General features: G+C 46.5%; 1 protein-coding gene across 8 annotated transcripts in view; it reads left to right on the top strand.

Moving 5' to 3' along the window:
* The window catches only part of hivep2a (HIVEP zinc finger 2a), a 233573-nt gene that overhangs the window by 36508 nt on the left and 184378 nt on the right, over positions 1-12687 (top strand). The window contains exon 2 of one of the 8 annotated variants that reach the window (XM_041216528.1): positions 12191-12478. The exons of the other annotated variants lie outside the window; for them this stretch is intronic. The gene's annotated coding sequence lies outside the window, so the exon portion shown is untranslated. The remainder of the gene's footprint in view (positions 1-12190; positions 12479-12687) is intronic. 8 annotated transcript variants of the gene reach the window in all.

Below are 12687 nucleotides of genomic sequence, written 5' to 3'. Positions count from 1 at the left end.
CAGAACTCTGTGGGACAGAGGGATCTGGGTGTCCTGGTACATGAATCATATAACGTTAGTGTGCGGGTACAGCAAGTAATTAGGATGGAATGTTGGCCTTTATTGCAAGGGTGTGGAGTATAAAAGTAGGGAAGTCAACTAAGATATTGGTGAGACTCCCCCCTCCCCCGCCCCCCGACCACCGGAGCACCTTGTGCAGTTTTCATCTCCTATTGGAAGCGGTTTAGAAAAGGTTTACAAGGCTGATTCCCGAGATGAAATGTTTGTCTTATGAAGAAAGGTTGAGCAAGACGGGCCGATACTCATTGGAGCCTTGAAGAATGAGGGGTGATCTTATTGAAAGATATAAGATTCTAAGGGGGCTTGACAGGGTAGAGGCTCAGAGGATGTTTCCCCTCATGGGGGGATCTAGAACTGGGGGACATAGTTTAAAGATAAGGGATATCCCAATAAAGACAGAGATGAGGAGACATTTCTTCTCTCAGAAGGTCGTTGGTGTTTGGAATTCTCTCCTCCCGAGACCAGTGGAGGCTGGGTCACTGAATAACTTCAAAGCTGAGTTCAACAGATTTTTGATCTACAAGGGAGTCAAGGCTTGTGCGGGACAGACAGGAAAATGGAGTTGAGGCCACAATCAGAGCAGCCACGATCTTATTGAATGGCAGAACGAGTTCGAGGGGCCAAATGGCCTCCTCCTGCTCCTGTTTCTTGTGATCTAGTGAGCCACTGTTGAGCAGGCAGACGCCAGGGGTACTGAAGGATATGATGACCAGGTGGGGAAGTGGGGTTGAGGTAAAAGATCAGCCGTGAACTGTTGGTCTTTCTCAACCCAAAATGCGTTGTGCTTATGAAGGTAAATGGAGCTGGTTCAAGAGGCTGAAATGCCTACTCCTATTTCTTACTTTAGTCATCTGCTGGTTCATCCCCCTCAGGGCAATGCATTGACCAATCAGCGTCAAGCTGCCGTGTTTAAATTTCAAACAATGTTTGGCAGTTAACTGCCAATCACTATTAACTGGTGCATTCTCCATAGCAACGCCTGTACCAATTGGAGTTTACTTGCCAACCAATCAGCACTCTCTTCTCATACAGTAGCAAGTTGTTATTTCCCCCTGACATTGCTATTCTTGCGATTGTCCTGATGAGTGCAAGATGAAAAGCTTTGACAAAATGTCCTTTTTCAGTAACGCTCAGTTTCTTAAGAAGAGCATTCGTAGAAGACAGAGAAATTAGAGTTGGGGGTGGGGAGTTGTACCGGAGCTGTTTGTGGCGATGGGAAGGTGCAGTGCCACTGGAAACCCACCTTTCATGATCGCAATTCTCAGACAAGGCGGACAAAGAGAAAAGATTGACAGGTAGAAACATGAACAATTACCTCCCGAAAACATAAACTATCAAATCAATCTGCTCACCTGTGCTGTGGCCAGACGATGGTCATAAATGACAAAGTACCTACAGTGCAGAAACAGGCCATTCAGCCCAACCAGTCAATGCCAGTAGTATAAAAGCAAAATACTGCGGATGCTGGAAATCTGAAGTAAAAACAGAAAGTGTTGGAGAACCTCAGCAGGTCTGGCAAGCCCTTGTGGGGAGAGCTAACGTGTCGAGTCCAATGTGACTCCTTCGGAACTGGTCCACGCCAGTGTTTATGCTCCTCGTAGCTAACCCTATCAGCATACCCTCTCAGTCCTTTCTTCCTCTTGTGTTTATCTGGCTTCCTCTTCAATACATCTGTGCTGTTGCCTCAGCTGCTCCTTGTGGTGACCAAGTTTCTATCAATGGTTTTAATGAGGGCCAGTATCTTTCTGACTGGTTAATTGAACGAATCTCTGACCATCCGAGTTTAAACGTCAACTCGCCTCAGCTGGTAGCACTCCTGTCTCTGGGTCATGAGGCTGTGGTTTCAAATCCCATTCCAGGGTTTAAGCACTCGATTTGGACTGATGCTCCAGTGCAGCACCGTGGGTGTGCAGCATTGTTAGGAATGTCATACTACTTTGAAAAGGATCAGGACGGTCTCCCTGGCCTATCTCAAAGAGAAACCGGTCATTTAACTCATTGCTGTTGGTGGTACTTTGCAAGGTGCAAAATGGCTTCCGTGTGTGTCATTTTAATGGCTGTTTTGGTGACTTATTTAAATTCCTACTGACTACATGTGGGGTGCTCTGAGAGGTCTAGTGAGCTGCTACCAGTCTTTTGTTCACTGCTACCTGTGTCGTTGTTGAATTTGGAATTGCACCTTTCATTGCATCATTACATTGCCTCTGCTTTCGTACCAAACCTCAAAAAAACCCCCCCTCTTGTTCAGATAAAAGCATACGCAGAATTTACACTCAATGAAGCCTTGACACCTGTGGTCCAGCCCATGTGACTGATACAGAAGAGATGTAGATGATAGCCTTTTCTCTTGACTGCCAGTTTCATTATGTTGACGTCCTTGTGTAATCCATAGATGTCAGACATTCAAATCTGGAGGAGGAAGAGATTTTCTATTTGTTTAATGTCACGCTATACATGAGTTCAACTGTTTTCACCTGTACGTTTAGATGAGCATTGTCAGGGCTGGTGATTAAAGTGTTTAGTATTAGTTTTGAGAACTTCTGGATCCAGCAAAGCGCAGGCCAGATGCAGAGTAAGGAACCTTCTACTGTGTCCCCTCTTGGACCCACCTTGGGTTGGACCTCGGGACAAACTGCTGACTAACGTGTGCAACTGTTGCATTTCCATCACCAGTTGGCCTTAGAATGTGTTCTTGAGTATTGACCGAATAGTTTGTGTTGTGAACCAGTTGGATTTGGGATGAATGGGGAGAGGTGATCTTACTGAAACATATAGGGAAGAATTTACCCACCCCCCCATTTGGCGGGGGGGGAAGTGCAGGAGCGGGCACGGGCAGGCGTGCCTCTGATGGGTGCCCCCAATTGGGGGCGTGCCGCCATTTTAAGTGGGCGGGCCAATTAAGGCCCGCCCAGCATGATGTCTGCCAGGAAGTGCTGTGCACTCCCTGTGTGGGCGGGGGGTGGAGGGGAGGAGCTTTTGAGACGAATGTTTATAATATTTCCCTGACATGTCCCCTCACGTGACACTGCCACATGAGTTGGGACATGTCTATCACTTTAACTCAAACCTTTATTAACTATTTAAATACCTCCATGAAACCTCATCCCGCCCATGGACGAGGTTTCATGCTTTCTCTGAAATCCGCCAGGGTTCTCGGCTTGCCCGCCAGCCTTAAGGGCAGCCATGCTCCGCCCAACGGTATCTCGCGTCATTTTATGCTCTGATGTGTAGGGCCCGCCCCCTCACGCCAAATAGAAAATTCTGCCCATAAGATCCTGAGGGTCTTGAGAGGGTGGATGCTGAGAGGACCTTTCCGCTTGTGGGAGAGACTAGAACTAGGGTACATAGGGGCCCGCCCACTTAATGAGGAGAAATTTGTTTCTCCGAGGGTCGTTCATCTTTGGAATTCTGTCCCCCAGGGAGAACCAGGAAGGCTGGGCCATTGACTACATTCAAGGCTGAGTTAGACAGATTTTTTTGATCCACAAGGGAGTCAAGGGTTATGGGGGACAGACAGAAAAGTGGAATCGAGACCACAGTCAGAGCATCCATGATCTTATCGAATGGCAGAGCAGGCTAGAGGGGCTGAATGGCCTATTCCTGCTCCTGGTTCTTACATCCTTGTGAGACATGTTTCGTGTAGTTTCCTTACAGTTATGAGAGAGAGGAAAGGCTTTATTCGTATAGTCTGGCTTCAACTGAATCACTTTCCAGCAGATTATCCATAAGATTTGTACATCTTTTAACTTTAAGAGGCAAGTGATTGTGAGAGGGATTTGGATGAATAAAAATCTTTGAGCCTTTCAGTCTCATCCTTCCCATTACAGTTAGACCACATTCCCTTGAACAGGAAGGTATCATCTCAGTTTAACACCACATCCTCGGAATGATGTCTCCGATAATGCACTGGTGTGTTTTCCTTATTCAATCTTTTGTGGGATGTGGGTGTCACTGACAAGGCCAGCATTTGTTGCCCATCCCTAATTGCCCTTGAACTGAGTGGCTTGCTAGGGCCATTTCAGAGGGGCAGTTAAGAGTCAAGCACATTGCTGTGGGTCGGGAGTCACATATAGGCCAGACCAGATAAGGATGCCAGATTTCCTTCCTTAAAGGGTATTAGTGAACCAGATGGGTTTTAACAAAAATCAGCAATGGTTTCTTGGTCACCTTTACTGACACAAACTTTCCATTCCAGATATTATTAATTGAATTGAAATTCCACCAGCTGCCTTGGTGGGATTTGAACTCTTGTACCAAGGACATTAGCTTGGGCCTCTGGATTAGTAGTCAAGCGACTTTACCGTCTCCCCTAAAGCATTACCCAACGCTAAGTGTGGAAAGCCTTATGTGAGGCTCAAAGCTGCAAAGATCAGACAGGTACCAACTGACCAAAGCGAGGTGTGTATCGACTTTAGGATGGTATGTACAGTAACAGGCCCGTAGAGCGATTGGCTGTAGGATTGGGCTGACAGTTTATCCTTTGTTGCATTCTCCCTGCTGCACCCTCCGATATTACAGGGCTGCACAGAGAGGAGGCCAAATTCGAAGGGCAGCCGGACAACGAAGCCCCTCGCAGCTACTCCCAGGCTCTCCAACGCCGCTGGCTCACAGAGGAACAATGGATGAACTTTGTGAGCTGGTCACTTGTTTGTCTTCCTGCTCTGAGGGAGATGTGTATCATAGAATCATAGGGCGCAGAGTATGCCATTCTGCCAATTGTGCCTGTGCCATCTGTGGGAAGGACTATCCAATTATCCCTGATCATTCCCCACATCCCTGCAACTTTTATCCTTTAAAAGATTTTATGCAGTTTTGGTTAGATTATGATTGAGTGCGCTGCTGCCACATTTCAGGCAGTGCATTCCCGATCACAACAGCTCACTGTGTCAAACAAATTCTCCTCATCCTCCCCCACCTCCATCCCACCCCTCTAAACTTCATTGCTCCAATATCCCGGCTGGTCTTCCATCTCTCCATAAACTTGGGCTCATCCAAAACCCATCTGCATCCTAACTGGTAGCAAATCCCGTTGACCCATCAACTTGTGCACGCGGACCTACACTGATTCCCAGTCAGTCAGCGACTCCATTTTAAAATTGTCACCCGTGTTTTCAAATCCATCCATGACCTCGCCTCCTACCTTTCTGTGTAATCTCCTCCAGTCCTACAACCCTGTCAGATCCCTGTGCTCCCTCCTGTTCTGACCTCTTGACTATCCCTGATTTTAATCGCACCACCATTAGCAACTCTGTCCTTCGCAGCAGCCTAGGCCTAAGCTCTTAAATTCCCTCAACAACCTCTCTGCCTCTCTACCTCTCTCCTCCTTCCTTAATGTCCCATGATCTGGCTCAGTGCCAAATTCTTTTGATGATGCTCCTGTGTGGTACTCTGTTAAAACTACTATATATATCCAAGTTGTTGCTTTTGTTGTTGTTGTTGACGCTTTTGCCAATTGGTGGATGGGGAGAATTTTTTTTTAGAGTCGTTTTAGGAACTTAAGACTCAAAAATAGGGAACGCTTTATCTTCCATCTTCCCTCATCGCGATGAAAACTGTCCTGTTAAAATTTCAACCCTGCCTGGCCTGTCTGGTCCAAACGGTTAAACTACCCCTGAATTTCTTGTTCAGTACCCATGACCCACATGAGGTTCGCCATATGAGGTTGGCTAAGGAATCCCCAAACAACATTGTTGTGTTGAGGTCAAATGTCTGTTACCAGTTACAGGATCACTTGTCAGCCAATTTGGATTTTTGTTCTTAAATGTAACAAAGGGATTAAATGCCATAATTGAAATCCCTTGATCTACAGCGATTTCAAGTCTACAGACTGCCTGAACACTATGTTTGGCATTTATTCTATGGTCGCTAGCTTTGTCATGTTGCCAGGGCAGCCATTTTGGAATTGGCACTGAAGCAGCTGCACTTGGAGGCCACACAGGTTCCTAATGGAGTGAATTATGCTGCTGAAAAACAGTCAGAGAAAGCACTCCAGCCATCCATTTGGATAAGAGGCCTTATTTTAAGCCATGTATACCGCATACAGACCTGTCCAATATCACTGCCAGTACTGCAATTAACCAATGACTGTTGGCCTATGAACTTTAGTCACTCAGTCAGTGGACAGAGCAGAGAAGCTAGGGATTGTTAAGAGGACGTGGTAGCATAGTGGTATTGTCATGTGTCATGGTGGTATATGTCATAGCTGCCATCCTTACCTGGTCTGGCCTACATGTGGCTCCAGACCCACCGCAATGTGGTTGACTCTTAACTGCCCTCTGAAATTCCCTAGCAAGCCAATCAGTTGCATCAAACCACCAAAAACAAATCAATAAGGAATGAAACCAGACAGGCCACCTGGTATCGATCTAGGCACTGGAACGACAACGGCAAACCCAGCCCCGCAAAGCTCTCCTTACTAATATCTGGGGACTTGTGCCGAAATTGGAAGAGCTGTCTCAAAGACTAGTAAAGCAACAGACATAATCATCCTCATGGAATCATACCTTACAGATAATGTCCCAGGCACCACCATCACCATCCCTGGGTATGTCCTGTCCCACCGGCAGGACAGACCCAGCAGAGGTGGTGACACAGTGGTATACAGCCGGGAGGGAGTTGCCCTGGGAGTCCTCAACATCGACTCCGGACCCCATGAAGCCTCATGACACCAGGTCAAACATGGGTAAGGAAACCTCCTGCTGATTACCACATACCGCCCTCCCTCAGCTGATGAATCAGTGCTCCTCCATGTTGAACACCACCTGAAGGAAGCACTGAGGGTGGCAAGGGCGCAGAATAAACTCTGGATGGGGGACTTCAATGTCCATTACCAAGAGTGGCTCGAAAACACCACTACAGAGCGAGCCCTAAAGGACAAAGCTGCTAGACTGGGTCTGCAGCAGGTGGTGAATGAACCAACAAAAGGGAAAAACATACTTGACCTCATCCTCACCAACCTGCCTGCTGCAGGTGTATCTGTCCATGACAGTATCGGTAGAAGTGACCACTGCACAGTCCTTATGGAGACGAAGTCCCATCTTCACAGTGAGGATACCCTTCACTGTGTTGTGGGCACTATTATTGTGCTAATTGGGTTAGATTTTGAACAGAACTAGCAACTCAAGACTGGGCATCCATGAGGCACTGTGGGTCATCAGCAGCAGCAGAATTGTACTAAACCACAATCTGTAACCTCATGGTCTGGCATATCCCCCACTCTACCATCACTATCAAGCAATGGGATCAACCCTCGTTCAATGAAGAGTGCAGGTGGGCATGCCAGGAGCAGCACCAGGCATACTTAAAAATGTGGCATCAACCTGGTGAAACATCAACACAGAACTACTTGTGTGCCAGACAGCATAAGCAGCAAGTGATAGACAGAGCAAAGTAATTCCCCAGCAATGGATCAGATCTAAACTCTGCCACATCCAGTCGTGAATGGTGGTGGACAACTAAACAACTCATTGGAGGAGGAGGCTCCACAAATACCCCCACCCTCAATGATGGGGGAGCCCAGCACATCAGTGCAAAAGGTAAAGCTGAAGCATTCGCAACAATCTTCAGTCAGAAGTGCCGAGTGGACGATCCATCTCGGCCTCCTCCAGTGTTCCCCAGTATCACAGGTGCCGATCTTCAGCCAATTCGATTCACTCCACGTGATATCAATAAACAGCTGAAGGCACTGGATATTGCAAAGGCTATGGGCCCTGACAATATTCCAGCAATAGTACTGAAGATTTGTGCTCCAGAACTTGCCGCGCCCCTAGCCAAGCTGTTCCAGTACAGCTACAACACTGACATCTACCTGGCTATGTGGAAAATTGCCCAGGTATGTCCTGTACACAAAAAGCCGGACAAATCCAACTTGGCCAATTACCATCCCATCAGCCTACTCTTGATCATCATTAAAATAATGGAAGGGTCATCAATGTGCTACCAAGCAGCACTTGCTTAGCAATAACCTGCTCACTGATGCTCAATTTGGGTTCCCCCAGGGCCACTCAGCTCCTGACCTCATTACAGCCTTGGTTCAAATATGGACAAAAGAGCTGAACTCCTGAGGTGCGGTGAGAGTGACTGCCTTGTCTCCACTCCACAGAAATCAGACCCTGTATTGAAATGCAATGCACTGGGTGTAAATTGCTTTGGGATAGTGTGAAGACACAATAGGTGCAATATCAATGTAAGCCCTGTGTTTCTTTTTGTTCTGTTGATAGACAGCCTAAGTTACGGGGAGATGGTAGTGTAGTGATAATGTGGCGGAACTAATTATTCAGAGGCCCATTCTACTGCTGCAGGGACAAGGGCTCAAATCTGACTACGGTAGCCGGTGGAGTTTAAATCCAATCGATTTTTAAAAAAATAAAGCTGATCTTAGTGATGGTACCCATAACATCTATTCTCGATTGTTGTGAAAACCCATCTGGTTCACTAATGTCCTTTAGGGAAGGAAATCTGCCATTCCTAACTGGTCTGGCCTACATGTGACTCCAGACCCCCCCAGCAATGTGGTTGTCTCTTAGGCAGTGATGCCCATATCCCATGAAAGAATTAAAAGAAAATATGTAAAGTTGCCAATTCTGGTTGGACATGTTCCATCACATGACCCTCCCACCCAATCAAATATCCTCCATTCCCCTATTTCAAATATTTTTAGTAAGTAATAAATGAAAGCGTTCCAAGAAAGTGAAAAGAGAAACATTCAATTCTTTCGTGTTTCCAGGCGCTATGATTTTTCCAGCCTATTCGTCCAGGAGATTCCCTCCTGGAGACTCTGGGTCAACACTGGAGAGTCAGCCTAGATTATGGTGCTCAAGTCCCTGGAGTGGGCCCCAAACCCAGAATCTTCTGACTCAAGCTGCTTAAATACACGAGGGAGAAAGGGATAGAATATGTTGATAGGGTGAGATGAATTAGGGGTGGGAGGGGGCTTAAATGTAGTGTAAATGCTGGCACGGACCAGTGGGATCGAATGGCCTGTTCCCATCAATTGGATGAGGTGGGAATTGGATTACGCAGCTGGTTCTTGACATAAAATGTAGCTCTAGGAGCTGGAGGCAAGATCTGCAGTGGTTTCGTGAGGCACTAGTGGAACAGCAAATAAAGCATGAATAATAAAGAACATGGCTTCCAAAATCCCAGGCCATCAATCAGCAGAGGGAGATGAAAGGTGCTCAATTTGTTTCTGACTCATTTCTGGTTTTTTTTTTGTTGGTTTATAAATGAAGCAATTAAGCTCAAGGAATCCATAAAGTTCTGCTTACAGCTAATCGCTGCATAACACACAGGCGCTAAGGATGAAAGGCAGGTTTACAGAAGAAAACCTTTAAAGTTATTCTATTCCAAGGGGTTTCATTCATTGTTTTACCTGCTATGCTTAAATGGAATAATAATTAGATTGTGCAATGCTGCCTTTGTCTTGGGAGCGCCTTTTATGGTAATTTTTATTTTCCTTAGCTTTCCTCTCTCTTCCTTCACTTCCACTCTCCATTTCTCCCCTGTATCCACTCCCCTCTTCTTGTTCTATACTGCCCTCCTCTTCACATTCTGCCCCCTCTCCCCATGTTCTCTACCCACTTCCCTCCATTTTCTCCCCGCCCCCCCCCCCTCCGCTTCATGCCCTATGTCAAGCCCCTTCCAACCCCTTACCTTTTTCTCTGACTCCCATTCCCTCTAATGAGCATTTCCCCCAAAGCACTTTCTCACCAAGCCCTTTCCTTCTGACACCCATTTTCCACATGGGATGTGGGCATCACTGGTAAGGCCAGAATTTGTTGTCCATCTCTAATTTCCCTTGCCAGGCCTTTTAAGAGTCAACCACATTGCTATGAGTGTGGAACCACATGTAGGACGGCAGATTTCCTTCATTAAGGGACATTAGTGAACCAGATGGGTTTTTAACAACAATCAATGATAGTTGCCATGGTCACCATTACTGAGACAAGCTTTATATTCAGATGTATTAACTGAATTCAAATTCCACCAACTACCATGGTGGGGTTTGAACCCATGTCCCCAGAGCATTAGCCTACATTTCTGGATTACTAGTCCAGCAACATTGCCACTGTCTCCAGCATTGGAGCACTGTGTGTTAATATTGGGCTGCACAATCCAGAGATGGAACAGCAAGGATTTACCAGGAAGGGGCGTTGTCAGGGGGGGGGGGGGGTGGTCAATGTGGGAAAAGTATTTATAGCTAAGAAAGGATGGGATTGAGTAGATAGGAACAAATGGGTTCCAGTTGTTGAGAATGAAGGGCCATTGAATCAAGGTTAAAGGCAAAAGACTTGGAGCAGAAGGCAGAAGAAACCTATCTGCATTGAATTGTGGGGCTGTGGGAATCACTACGTCAACGATTCAGATTAGGTAGAAGAGGTGGGTGAAGGGAGGGGGGAATAGGGTGGTTAAATGTGGTCAGGGCTGCGAGCTGACATCACACAATTTGCTCTGGTGATAGAGTCCAGAATAAAGAAGCAAATCCTTCAAATTTGAGCTGGGCTGATTGGGGGTGATGCCAGGAAGCACCCCTTCACACAAAGGGTAACGTAAATCTGAAACTCTCTGCCCCCCCAAAAACGCTGTTGAGGCTGGGGGGGGGTGGGGGTGGGGGTGGCGGGGGAGATGGTTGGTTGAAAATTCCAAAACTGGGAACGATTAAAAACAGGAAATGCTGGAAAAACCTCAGCAGGTCTGGCAGCATCTGTGGAAAGAGAAATAGAGTTAACGCTTTGAGTCCGTATGACTCTTCTTCAGAGCTCTGAAGAGAGGTGGGGATAGATTTTTTTTATTGGTTAAGGGTACTAAGTGTTCTGGAAGCAGGGAGTTAAGTAGACCCACCCTGAACTAATTGAATGGTGGAACAGTTTGGATGAAATGTATGGCTTCCTTCCTCTTCCTATGTTTCTATGTCAAGTACTGAAGATTGGGCGGGCTGAATGGCCTCTTTCCAGATTACAACTTTGAAAGGACGGCACCCAAAGGACTGCAAACAGAAATAACTTAGCTGTTTGCACCCGGGCAACTCCCTTCACTGAATAAGGGCTACTGGACCTTCCCTTGTCATCTCCCATTATTCTGCACATCTGCTGACTGCAAAGCAACTCTGTACAGTGAGTCATAAAATTAGAAAAATCTAAAGTAGTAACTGGTGGGTGTTGGAGACTGGCTATCTCAAGTATATAACAGACCAGGTGATGGGCACATCTGTGTCTTGGCACCCGATACAATCCACCCACACTTCTTGAGGTCCTCCAGCAATGTATAGACGGGTTGCCCCCTCCCCATTCCTGTGTCGAGCGCCCCAAAGATCTCTGATAATGATCAACAGAGGGTAAAATATATCCATAGGTATGTATTTTATATATGATCACAAATGGAGTGTAGCGAGTGCAACCCACCTCGGGTGAAATGTCGTTGCAAGTTCAATGTAATATTTTTTCAGAAATCTTTGAATCACACAATCGCCTTGTTCCACTGTCCTTGTGGTTGAGGACAGTTTATGAATCAAATTGTGAGTCTTGTTGCAAGGTTTTTCAAATAATGGGTCAAAAAGCAGTCCGTCCTTTTAACACCAAAGATTCAACATCCTTCTAATTCTTTCATGGGGGTGTGGGCGTCACTGGCAAGGCCAGCATTTGTCACCCATCCCTAATTGCCCTTGAACTCAGTGGCTTGCTGGGCCATTCCAGAGGGCAGTTCTGAATCAGCCACATTACTGTGGGCTTGGAATTACATGTAGGCTAGGCCAGACCAGGTAAGGATAGCAGATTTCCATCTCTAACAGGGCATTTGTGAACCCAGATTAATTTTTATGACAATTGCTGGTTTCATGGTCATCATCGTTGATGCGAGCTTTCAACTCCACCAGCTGTCATGGAGGGATTTGAACCCATATCTCAAGGGCATTTTCCTGAATCTCTGGAATAGCAATCCAATGATATTACCAGTACACCACCATGATCACAAATCGCATCTCGCATTTTGGTTTAAGATGCTGTCACCGCTGTTTTCAGATAGTCACATTAAGAATTGGAAAGCGCGAGCAGTAATTATCTCTTGCCTGCATTTCTTCAATTCCTTATGTCAATTATACTAAGCAGCTCTGAGATTTTCAATTGTTTGCTTTTAGGCAGGCTGTAGATGGATGTTTCTCGGGAAGAGTTTATCTTCCTCTGATTTCAACTGTTTCTCCCCATCCGTTTCCCGTCTGGCTCGTTGAATTGGACATTAGCTGCCGTGTACTAATGGTCATCAGGGAGAAGGGCCAAAACGGCCTTGCTGGTGACTGTCACAAGGCGCTGTTTCATGTCATGCTTTCTCAGGATGTGGACCGTGCTGGCAAGGCCGACGTTTATTTCCCTTCACACAATCGCCATGCATACAGCTGAGTGGTGTACTGGCCACTTTAGAAGGGCAGGTAAGTCTCACCCGTGCTGTTGCGGGACTGGATTAGGCCTGGCGTGGGCGCGTAGGCCTGGCTGGGGTAGCTGATCTAGTCTCGGTACGCGGATTCATATTCCCTTCCATGACGGGAGAAAGACTTGTGCTTATATAGCATCGGTCACGACCATCATACATCCCAAAGTGCTCTGCAGACAATGAAGTACCTTCGTAGCGTGGTCACTG

The sequence above is a fragment of the Carcharodon carcharias genome, chromosome 2 (assembly GCF_017639515.1).
Source record: "Carcharodon carcharias isolate sCarCar2 chromosome 2, sCarCar2.pri, whole genome shotgun sequence".
Taxonomy (NCBI): domain Eukaryota; kingdom Metazoa; phylum Chordata; class Chondrichthyes; order Lamniformes; family Lamnidae; genus Carcharodon; species Carcharodon carcharias.
The sequence above is the reverse complement of the archived record's forward strand: the minus strand, read 5'-3'. Positions and strand labels throughout refer to the sequence as shown.